Source organism: Bidens hawaiensis, unplaced genomic scaffold, assembly GCF_021521415.1.
Source record: "Bidens hawaiensis isolate Kalapana, Puna unplaced genomic scaffold, B.hawaiensis_p1.1 tig00004722_1, whole genome shotgun sequence".
NCBI classification, from domain to species: Eukaryota; Viridiplantae; Streptophyta; class Magnoliopsida; order Asterales; family Asteraceae; genus Bidens; species Bidens hawaiensis.
The window spans coordinates 765,940-778,477 of record NW_027491291.1 but is presented as its reverse complement, the minus strand read 5'-3'; positions in this window follow the sequence as shown (position 1 = coordinate 778,477).

Below are 12,538 nucleotides of genomic sequence, written 5' to 3'. Positions count from 1 at the left end.
TTCCAAATGGTTTGGAGGTTGTTTTGAAAAACATTTTGTATGCTCCTAGTTTGACTAGGAACATTATCTCCGTTTCTCTTTTAAGACAATGTGGTTATGATTTCAAGTTTGTAGACAATGGGTTTTATGTTTTCATGAATGATGTCTTTTATTTTAAAGCAATGCCCTTTAATGGCATTTATGAATTGGTTCATGATAATACATCCATTGATAACTCGTTGTACCAAGCTAGCACCAAAAGACTCAAATGGGATTTGAGTAAAACTTTTCTTTGGCATTGTCGCCTTGGTCACATAAACAAGGATCGCATTCATACACTTCAAAAGAACGGTCTTTTGAAATCAGGTGATGATTCATCTGATGAATGTGAATCTTGTTTATTGGGAAAGATGGCCAAGGAGCCCTTTAATGGAACTAATGAAAGGGCGAAAAACTTATTAGGTATCATACATTCGGATGTATGTGGTCCTTTTAGGACAATGACAAGGAATGGTGAAAGATACTTCATTACCTTTACCGACGATTATAGTCGCTATGGGTATGTGTTCTTGTTATGACACAAAATGAAGCCTTTGAGATGTTCAAAGTCTTCCAAAATGAAGTACAAAATCAACTCAACAAAACAATGGGGCTGTGAGGCTTATGTTAAGATCTACACCCCTGATAAACTTGAAAGCCGTTCCACTAAGTGTATCTTTGTAGGATATCCTGAAGATTCGATGGGATATTACTTCTACAATCCAAATGAGCATAAAGTGTTTATAGCTCGCAAGGCTAAGTTCTTGGAAAGAAGGTTCCTTATAGAAGGAACTGATAGAACTATGGAACTCGAGGAGGATCGAGAACCACAAGCTGATACACGTTTGGTTGACACTAGCAATCAACAAGAGGTTGTTGATGATGATCAAATGGTTGATCTAAACACACAAAGCGTTCGCAAGTCTGGTAGAATTAGCACCCCACCTGAAAGATATAGATTTTTCATGGATGGATGCTACGTGGTAGATTCGAATGAACCCACCACATACCGAGATGCAATGTCGCAATCTAATTGTGATAAATGGCTGGAAGCCATGAACGTTGAGATGCAATTCATGCATGACAATCAAGTATGGGACTTGGTTGCTCCACCTCTTAATTCCAAACCGGTTGGAAGCAAGTGGGTTTTCAAGAAGAAAACTGATATGCATAGAAACTTGGATACTTATAAAGCTAGAATCGTAGAAAAGGATTTATCTCAAACTCAAGGGGTTGATTATGATGAAACTTTCTTGCCCGTGGCGATGCTAAAGTCTATTAGGATATTATTTGCCATAGCCGCATATTATGACTATGAGATTTAGCAAATGGATGTTAAAACCGCCTTTCTAAATGGACATCTTGAAGAAATGTCTATATGGTTCAGCCCGAAGGTTTTGTCGATCCACAACATCCTAATACAGTATGCAAGTTAAAGAAATCAATCTATGGATTGAAACAAACATCTAGAAGTTGGAATCACCGTTTTGATGAAGAAGTCAAGAAATTTGGATTCATCAAGAATGCTGATGAGGCTTGTGCGTATAAGAAAGCTAGTAGGAGCATCACTACTTTCCTAGTATTGTATGTTGATGACATACTTTTGTTTTGGGAATGACATTCCAACCATGGAAGGTGTAAAAGCATGGCTTGGGAGTTGTTTTTCCATCAAAGATCTTGGTGAAGCCGCCTATATTTTGGGAATAAGGATCAATAGGGATAGATCAAGGCGGTTGATAGGTTTAAAACAAAGTGAATAAATTGATAAAATCTTGAAAAGGTTCAAGATGGAGAACTCTAAGAAAGGTTTGGTACCTATTCAAAGAGGAACGATATTGAGTGCGACTCAATGTCCAATCTCAAAGGATGAACAAGAGAAAATGAAAGGAATCCCGTACGCTTCGGCTATAGGATCCATCATGTATGCCATGATATGCAGTAGACCGGATGTGTCATTCGCTTTGAGCATGACAAGTCGATACCAACAAAATCCGGGAAGTAGCCATTGGATGGCGGTTAAGAGCATATTGAAATACCTTAAAAGGACTAAGGATATGTTTGTAATATATGGCTCTGGTGAGGAGGAACTCGTTGTAAAGGGTAACATGGATGCGAGTTTCCAAACTGATCTAGATGATTCTCGATCACAATCGGGATACGTTTTCGTTATGAACGGTGGTGCTGTCTCTTGGAAGAACGCAAAACAAGATGTGGTAGCATTGTCTACCACTGAATCTGAATACATCGCCGCCTCATTTGCAGCTCAAGAAGCTGCATGGATTAGAAAGTTTGTGGCCAATCTAGGGGTAGTCCATACCATTCGGGACCCTCTAAATATTTTTTGTGACAACGAGGGTGCGATTGCTCAAATCAAAGAGCCTCGTGTACATCAAAAGACAAGGCACATTGTGCGGAGATTCAACTACATAAGGGATGAAGTTGAAAAGGGAAAGATATGTATTCGCAAAGTTCACACTAATCAAAACATTACGGATCCTCTCACGAAGCTCCTTGAAAGGCCGAAGCATGAGGGTCATACTTGCGCCTTAGGACTTCGATATTCTAGTGATTGGATTTGATCTATTTTGTATTTGGATATCTATTCAATTGTTATTTTGACTCATTCATATTATTATGGTTTATGATTATGATATTGAGTTATGTTCCATTCTAGCATGTTTAAATCCGTGAATAAGTTAATTATTCTAAATGTCCGTAGTCGTTCATATTTGTGGGAATAAGTATGAAGGTAAGACTATTATAAACTTGGATTGGTAGATATTCATAGGGTATGAATATAGCAAGGTTTGCTGCCAAGGTTCATAATATTATGGGATAAATATTGGACTGACCCGTTCTCAATTTTACTGCATGGAATCCTTGTGATTTGTGATCATAAGTAAATTTGAGTAAAGGCGAACATCATAGTATCCTCTGACCTGAGATACATATTGGGTCTTGATATTCATCGACTATTATTCCTTGACTTAGTTCTTCGCTACTCTGAAACATGTCAGTACCTAAGGCTGAGCTCAAGTGTAGTACAAGGTGATTGTGAGAGACGTATGTAGTCAATAGGAGATTTGTCCCTCTTATTCGTTGAGAGTGAGATGTCTAAGGCCTGCTAAGTTAAATCAACAAAGAATGATCATTCTTTGTCTTTGGATTTGACATGGCATCCGTGGCAAAAGGATAAATGATAGGTTCACCTAAATCATTTCAAGTAAGGGACTTGAAGGGGATGATGTTATTGAATGGCACTTCGTCATACGTATTAGGGGTAGTAAACCGTTGTTAGGCGGTATTTGCTATTTGCATCAATCTTCTATATATCTTGTGCAAGTGGGAGATTGTAGGAATCGGTCTGCCCAAGACACATATTAGAGTTTATGTGGCTAGTACGTTATGATCCAAGTCGGGTCATACCCAATAACAAGCAAGACAAACACCATAATATTTATTGTAGATATGATCTAACAAGTAAGTATTAACACTCATGATATTTAGAAAATGGGTTTCTAAATATTAGCACTTGAGGAATCGATAAATTATATGGATAATTTATTTAGAGAGATTATCTTATGATATTATTTAAGTTGGTTAAATATATATATATATATATATATATATATATATATATATATATATATATATATATATATATGATAATGGTTGTGGTATGTTGCATGAAACTTATGGAATATTAAAAGTGTTAAATGTCACAAAGTTTCAATAGACCTGTGACTAATACATGGAGTATTAGTCCAGTGAACTAATACATGGAGTATTAGCCCTGCGACTGGTATATGGAATATTAGTCTTGAGATTAGTACATGGAGTATTAGTCTGTTTCCAGGAAGAAAGAGAAAATAATTTCTGGTAGGACGAGCCCCCTTTTTTTTTGGGGGGGGGGGGGAATTCCCACCCTTTTGTTTAAACTTCATTTTCTTTTATTAATATCTTCTTGGGACACAACATATGAACACCCAACCATATTACATGCAAAAGCTCTCTTCAACCTCTCTTTCTCTCTCTTTGTTTTCGGTTCAAAGAAGAAGAAAACACAAGAGTTTTTTATCTTTCAAGTGCAAGAGTGAATAAATCCTAGCATGCAAGGTGTTTGTTGAAGGCTTGGAGGTTATACAAGCTTGAGGCTATTCTCCATTGAAGGCAAGCCATTCAAACCGTCATCTCCTTCATCTTCTTGCCTCTTGAAAGGTTGTATTACATAAACCCCCTATGGTTGTTAGTTTTGGTATGCATGTAATTCGTATATGGATCCGGGGCTTGGGTTTTACATATAAAATGGGTTTTATATTAATCAATATATCAAGATTTAAATTTATATCTTCCGCTGCGTTTTCCATAATAAATGGTTATTTTGGACTTTGATAATCTTGTTAAAACCCAACATGATCCAGTGCAACATCATCCATGGCTACTCCAGCCCCACCTTCATCTCCATTATGATCATCCTTTCCATCTTCAGAACTATCTTCATCACTATCATCATTATCTTCTCCTCCTTCCTCCTCTGAGATTAACTTAGGCACCGGCATAATATCCAAATCATGGTTCAACAACCATGGTAATATTTCATATGGAATGTTGGGATTGTATTTGTTTGCCCTTCCTGGATTTGCAATTCTTCTATAAGTGTCTGGATTCTACAGCTGATGTGTCAATTGTGGGCAGATCCTGTAATTCCCTGTTAAAGATGATCTGTAAGAATCTAGGGTATTGCAGGAATCTATCATCTTCTGCTTTCTTCAAATTCCCAATTATGCCATCAAATATCATCTTAGAAAAATTGAAAGACAGATCGTATTAAATACCAACAGTGGCATTTTCTAAATCATGACTCATCAGAGTCCATGATCCATTTCTTGGAGCAAATCCCTGTATCACATGGTGAATCAAGAACCTATACAACATAGGGAACATCCCCTTTTGAAATTGTCCATCATGGACAGTTCCCTGATACCCCATTGTCTGCTCAAAGATCCTCATCAAATGATCAGTATTCAAATTAATATGGTTATGGTTATCATCACGTAACTGCAGACATCTTCTTATCATTCCTTCTTGCAGAACGCCAGAAATCTAGGGAATGATCTCTGTAGATGATTGGGCATTCTGTGAAAGCTAATCGCACATTGGATCTAGCCATCCAAGAAATCATCCTCTCCACCAGCTCATTGTTGGGAGTGACCTCCAACAGTGTGCACATATTGTGATTTGGTTCAAAGGAATACTTAGGTTAAACTTATTCTTCTTCTGCCATATCTGAACAACACAATCAAACATATTCAAAGTGAAATTAGCATAAAAGTTCATTACTTTAAGCAATTTTAAGTTATAAATTTGTAGAAGAAAGAGAGAAATTTTATTAAGAACCTGATCTTCGACAAATTAATAACCTAAACACAAAAACAGAGTATTAGTAATCAAGTACATAATCGAAGCACATTATAGTCTAATCGTTCTCTATAAAAAACACATTATTACTGCTTACCCAGGGGGCTGGTTAAAATTAGGGTTTGTATTAGAGACGAATATGATAAGTCGGTTAGGTTTCTTTGAGAGTAAGAAGTTGCAGTGGAAGGAGAGAGAGAGAGAGAGGGAAAATAATGTTGAAAATATCCCTAACTCCCCCTTTTATACCTTTTGAAAGTGGGGTTTAAATGCATTTTGTCGTGTAGTGAATTATTAGCTGTCAAACATAATAATCTTATCAAAATTAAAACCTTACCCGATAAAATAAAAAGGTTAAACTTTGCTCGGATAATGGTCAAGTTAACTAATTTAAAGTCAAGTAAAGATGAAGAAAGCTTACCCGAAATACCAGATTTCTTGAGAATTTAATCACAAGACAAATAATCAAGTATAAAATATGAAATAAGCATCCTTGCTAGGAATCAATTAAGATACCCAAATAAATTTCTCAAATATAAATCAAGTAACTCAATCTAGCATAAACCCTATCAGAAACAGAAACACATTCAATCAAGCATACTTTGATGAACAGTGTGCCCGAGCAACCTTCCTAATATATAGTGTGCCCGAAAAACCTTCTTAAGCAAAGTATACCCGAATAACCTTCCTAGAGTATAAAGTGTGCCCGAAACGATATCAAGCAGACAGTGTACCCGGAAAGTCAAATTCTGAAATTACCAAGTATATTGAGGGAACAATAGTTTACCCGTAATATAAAGTGTGCCCGGAAGACAAAGCCTGCCCGAAAACCTTGTAATTTCAAAGTAATCAAAACCACAAATAATACATAGCATGCGCGGAAATAGATTAAACATAAAACACCTAAGTGTGCTATAGTCTAAAATTTCAAAGTTTGCCAGGATGATCATATTCAAACATCAGGTATGCTTGGGAACTAAATTAAACGGTTTAGTCAACCCGAGAAAAATCAAATCATCAAATCATACCCGAAACAGACAAACTTAGATAAAAGTACCTAAGTGTGCCCGGAAAGGTTATAAAACATAAAACCTTACCCGAGAATACGTATTCAATCATAAGCAATCAGGCTTGCTCGGAAAGTAACTAAAATAATAACTCTACCCAAAAAGTATCAAATACTTCAAAGCATGCCCGAAAATAGTAAACTTTAGATAAAAACATCTAAGTGTACTCGGAAAGGTTATAAAGCATTAAACCTTACCCGGAAATACATATTCAACCTATTAAGGCAAAATGCAACACTGTTTGACTTAAACCACTTGTCAAGACATTTCTAAGTTATGTATCATTTCAGACCATAATTTAAGAGCAAGTGGTGCATTTAGAGATCAAATTTCAGTTATGTTTCTTTTCAAAACAATTTATTTTGTAAACTGAAAGGATCTCAAGAATGGGATCATATTGACTAAGTAGCTTTCTCAATACTTCATTCTCAGCATTATTATGACTTCAAAGACAGGTCAACATCAGGTCTAGACTTAACATGATTTTCATCTCTTTGGTGATATGATTAAGTTTTAGTTAAGTTTGTAGAAAAATTTAACGGATAACACATATTTTTTTCTGATTCTCCTTATCTATCCTCAAGGCTTATTTGGCATTCTCCAGATCACCCAAATTTGACTTTGACTCCCTGGTTTTGGTCAAAACTTTTAATGATAGAACATATTTTTGAAAATTTATAAGATATTTCTTTTCAAATCTACAAACATATGTGAGGTTGAACGTTGGACTTATATGCCATGCAAATCGGACTTACAGGCCTTTCATTCAGGTTGTTTAAAGGACTTATATTATTGCCTCCACCCTTGTAGTTCTGTTATTAACCCTCATGTTTGTATTTTTCCAATAAAAATATGTGAACATTTATCAACTTTTAATTGATTAAACATTTGAAATAAAATAGTTCACATTTGTTCTTTGTCATTCTTAAAAGATGTTTCATTTTTGGGTAACCAAAAACCAACAGGCTTGTGTATTACTGGATAATCACTTTTCTGCCTATCATTTGAAAAGATTTATCTTGGAACATTCATAGACAACAATGTAACTCCACATAAATCTTAGCATTTTCTTTATGTTTATATCACCTTAGATTTTACATATCATGAGAAAGCAACAATAATTGTCAATGACTGTAGTAAGAGTCCTTTTAGCCTAATAAATCCATATGATTGGCTAAGTAGTCAATGTACTATCATTTCCCATTAATATTCAGTTTAATATTCAATTACCCCAATGTCTCTTAATTGGCAGGTAAATGGCTATTCTATTTGACCACAAGTAGTCAACAAGACCAAACATACATTGTGAATATATGTTCTTTCAAAGTCAGAGCTATTGACATAGTTTTAAGTGAAGGAATAGAAAAACAAGTTATAATTGCCCCAAATGCTTTCAGTTTTCTGGTTAATGGCTATCCTTTTAATCTTTGCAGATTGCAGGACCAAACATACACAAGTGTATGTCCTTCCCACTGGGCAAATGACATAATTTTCAGCAAAGATAACTACCTGAGACTTTTTATTGAAAAATACTTCTTTTAGGCTTCTTTAAAGCTTGAACTGAATAGTATTATCATGTCTCTACACCATTAACAACTTGCTCATGTTTTGATCAAAATTTTGTGATTATGCAAAAATTCATTTGATAATTCATTTGAAACCTTTAAATTTGACATAAAGACATATTTTGACACAAACAGTTGTAACATATTCAAATCCTAATCATTCTTAACATCATCAAAACAAGTAGACATTCTTAACATTCATAGTCTAACCTATCATAATAACATCAAGATGATCAGATAACATACATATTCAAGCAATCATAATCATGTGATTACTCATGACGTCGGATAAGCATTTAATCAGTTTAATCAATCCAAACTACTTATAATAATATCAAAACAGTTAACTGATATCAATCATTAGCATCAATGACACATAAATAGCACAGATAATCAGTTAAGCACAAAATAGTTAACAGCAAACAAGTAACATATTCATAACATATTTATTCAACATTCAAAGTATGTAGCACATAGAGACACACACTAAGCACACATCCTCAATCAGACCTCATTTGAGTTGATCATACCCAGAGCTTTCAGAAGAAAGTTGAATCTGGTTCTGTCAAGTGGCTTGGTGAATAGGTCAACCAAGTTGTCACTTGTGTCAACTCTCTGTATTTCAATCAAACCTTTTTCATTACAATCTCTAATGAAGTGATGTCTGATTTCAATATGCTTAGTCTTTGAAATGTTGGATTGGATTCTTGACAGTAAAGTATGCAGCAGTATTATCAATGAAAATAGGAGTGTTCAAAAAAATCAAACCATAATCCAGCATTTGGTTCTGAATCCAGAGAACTTGGGCACAGCAAGCAGATGTAGCAACATATTCCGATTCTGCAGTTGAGATTGTGACAGTTGTTTGCTTCTTTCATTGCCATGACACTAGCCTTTCTCTCAAAAATTGACATCCACCTAAGGTTGACTTCCTACTCATGTTGCATCCATCATAATCATTGTCTGTGTAGGCAATAAAGTCAAAATATTGGTTATTTGGATACCAAATCCCTAAGTCTGGTCTTCCCATCAAATATCTGAATATTCTCTTAACAACATTCATGTGTGAGACTTTTAGACTTGCTTAGAATCTTGCACAGACACACACAGCATACATAATGTCAGGTCTTATAGCAGTTCGGTACATCAGGGATCCAATTTTGGCTCAATATTCATGTTCATCCACAGGCTACCCCTTTCATCAGCAATCGTCTTTTCTTTGGTGTCCATTGGAGTTGAAGCTGTCTTGTATTCTTGAAATTTGAACTTGTTCAAAATGTCCTGCACATACTTAGTTTGGTGAATGAAGATCCCTTCAGCTTTCTGTTGAACTTGCAGTCCTAAAAAGAAGTTCATTTCTCCCATAGAGCTCATGCTGTATTTGGATTTCATCACCTCTTCAAACTCCATGCACATTTGTTCATTGGTTGAACCAAAGATGATATCATCCACATAGACTTGTAACAATAGCAAATCTGATCCCTTTCTTTTGTAGAAGAGGGTCTTGTCAATAGCTCCCCTTGTGAAACCATTTTCAAGAAGATGATTTGACAGCTCATCATACCATGCTCTATGAGCTTGATGCAATCCATAAAGGGCTTTGTTTAGCTTATACACCCTCTTTGGATACATTGGATCTTTAAAACCTTGAGGTTGAGCAACATAAACCTCTTCATCAATTTTCCCTTTTAGGAATGCAGAATTAACATCAAGCTAGAACACTCTAATGTTCGTTGAGGCAGCATATGCAAGGAAAATCCTGATAGCCTCAAGTCTTACAACTGGTGCAAAGACTTCCTCAAAGTCTATTCCTTCTTCTTGAAGACATCCCAGTGCCACAAGTCTAGCCTTATTCTTAATCACCAAACCCCTTTCATCCCTTTTGTTTCTGAAAACCCATTTTGTGCCAATTGCTGACCTGTTTCTTGGCCTGTCAACCAGATCCCAAACATGGAGATCTCTAAATTGTGCCAATTTCTCTTGCATTGCCTCCACCCAACTGTTGTCCTTTAGTTCTTGAACAATGTTCTTTGGTTCTATTTGGGATAGAAAGCAGGAGTATAAATAGGTTTGCAATTTCAGAATGGCTTCTTGAAACTCATTCATTTATATCCCCAATGATGTTTTCAGAGGGATGATTCTATTCAACATAAGGGGTTTGAACTATCATATCTGCAGACATATTTGTGTCAAGATTTGATTCATTGAGATATGGTTCTTCAATGATCAATTCTGTTTTTGCATCATGAAACTCTGGTGCTTCTTCAATATTCTGTCTTGAGGTAGATGCATCATTATTTCCAATATTCAAGCTTTCAAACAAATGTTGAAATCTTGCACTAGTCACATCTTCGTCAGTTGTTTGGTTTTTTGGGTTCTCTTAAGCCAGAACTTGATCATTCTCTACCTCTTGATTTTATTGATTAAGCTCTGCATGATCTTGTTCTTGGTCAATAGTGTCATTTGAGATACCCTTGATAAATGTATACTCCTTTTCTTTGCTAGAAACCTTCTTCCATAACCCTTCTAAGTCCAATGTTTTATCCTTTTTCACTTCAAATACACTGGTTTTGTAGAATGAGTCATCAAAGTCTTCAGGATAAATCTTGAATGACCTTATCAACTTTTCATGATCAAACAACCATGCTGCACTATCAACTGTATTGAACTGATTCTCATTCAAGATGATGTCAGATGATTTAATAACACTCATATGGTATTTCACATATACTCTGTAAGCTTTTGAGTGTGTAGAATATCCAACAAAGAAACAATCCAAGGATTTAGTTTGAAACTTGTTCAAGTAATCCCTGGTGTTCAAAAGAAAACATTTCCATCCAAAGGGCTTGAAAAACTTTATATAAGGCTTTCTATTGTTGATAATTTCATATGGTGTCTTGTTATGCCTTTTGTTAACAAGTACCCTGTTCTGAACATAGCATGCAGTATTTATGGCTTCTGCCCAAAATGTCACTGGTAAATTTGCATCTGCTATCATGGTTCTTGCAGCTTCAATAAGTGTTCTTTTTCTTCTTTCTGTAACACCATTTTGTTCAGGAGTTCTAGGAGCTGTGAATTGCTGAAATATGCCCTTTTGTGTTCAAAATTCTTCCATAACTCCATTTTGAACTCTGTACCAGTGTCACTTCTCATTGTTTTAACTTTCTTATTCAGTTTGTTCTCAATCATTGTCACACAGCCCTTAATTAACTCTGTAGTCTCATCCTTTGTACTCAGGAAATAAACCCAAGTATATCTTGAATAATCATCAATGATCACAAGACCATATCTTTTCTTTCCTGTACTTGGCACACTCACAGGACCAAAAAGATCCATGTGAAGTAATTCAAGTACTTGAACAATTGAATTGATGAGCTTTGACTTATGAGTTGACTTGTGCTGTTTGCCCTTTTGACATGAACTGCAATGTTCTTCCAGTTTGAATTCTCTTGTAGGTAAGCCAATGACATAGTTTGTTCATATTCTTCATATTCACATGACACAGTTTCCTATGCCACAATTTTGACTCATTTTCAGTCGCTTTGGAAACAAAACATGTACCACCCCTTGAAACAACTTCCTTCATATTGAGCTCATATAGGTTGCCATTTCTAGGTGCCATCATCATAATCATTTCAGGTGGGATTACAAATTCAGGTTTTAAGATGAAACAATATGAGTCATCAAAACCGACTCTATATCCCTTATCACACATTTGTGATATGCTTAGCAGATTGTATTGTAAAACTTCAACATGAAACACATTGTCAAATGAAACCTTTCCATTTGTCTAAATTCCTTTACCAACAATCTTTCCTCCATTTTCATCACTTCCAAATGCCACAGGACCTTCAATCTTTTCTTCATAATTAACCAATGACCTTTTGTCACAAGTCATGTTCCTGGAACATCCACAATCCATGTACCATATGTCATTCAGTGGAGTGGACTGTTCCTGAGATGATGAACCAACTTCTTTTTCAATCAAGGCCATGAAAGCCACATTTGCCCTCTTGATGTCATCTGCAATGTCTTCTTCATGATTACCCCAATCAAAATTACCCTCATGCTGTGAAGTTACAACCACATTTCCTTGATTTCTGGGTTGATTTTGGTTGGTTGGAACTGAATTGTTTGGAACAGTTTGAAGATTTTGATTGTTGTTCCTTTGAAATCCCTGATTCTGTGGCACAACTTGTTGATTATTGTTCATTGGAGGCTGTTGGAAGTTGTTGAAGTTGGGGTTAGGATTATAATTGTGGGAGTTGTTGTTACTGAAATTGTTGTTCCTTGAAGTCTGTTGAAACTGTTGATATTAATGCTGCTGATTTCTTGGTTGATTCTAGTATTGGTTCATCTGAAAGTTTCTTGGCATATTGCATTCTCTGGCAAAGTGACCAGGTTGTTGAAAGTTATAGCAAATGGCTTTTGACTTATCAAAACCAATTCTTTCATTAGGTCCTGATAGAAGAG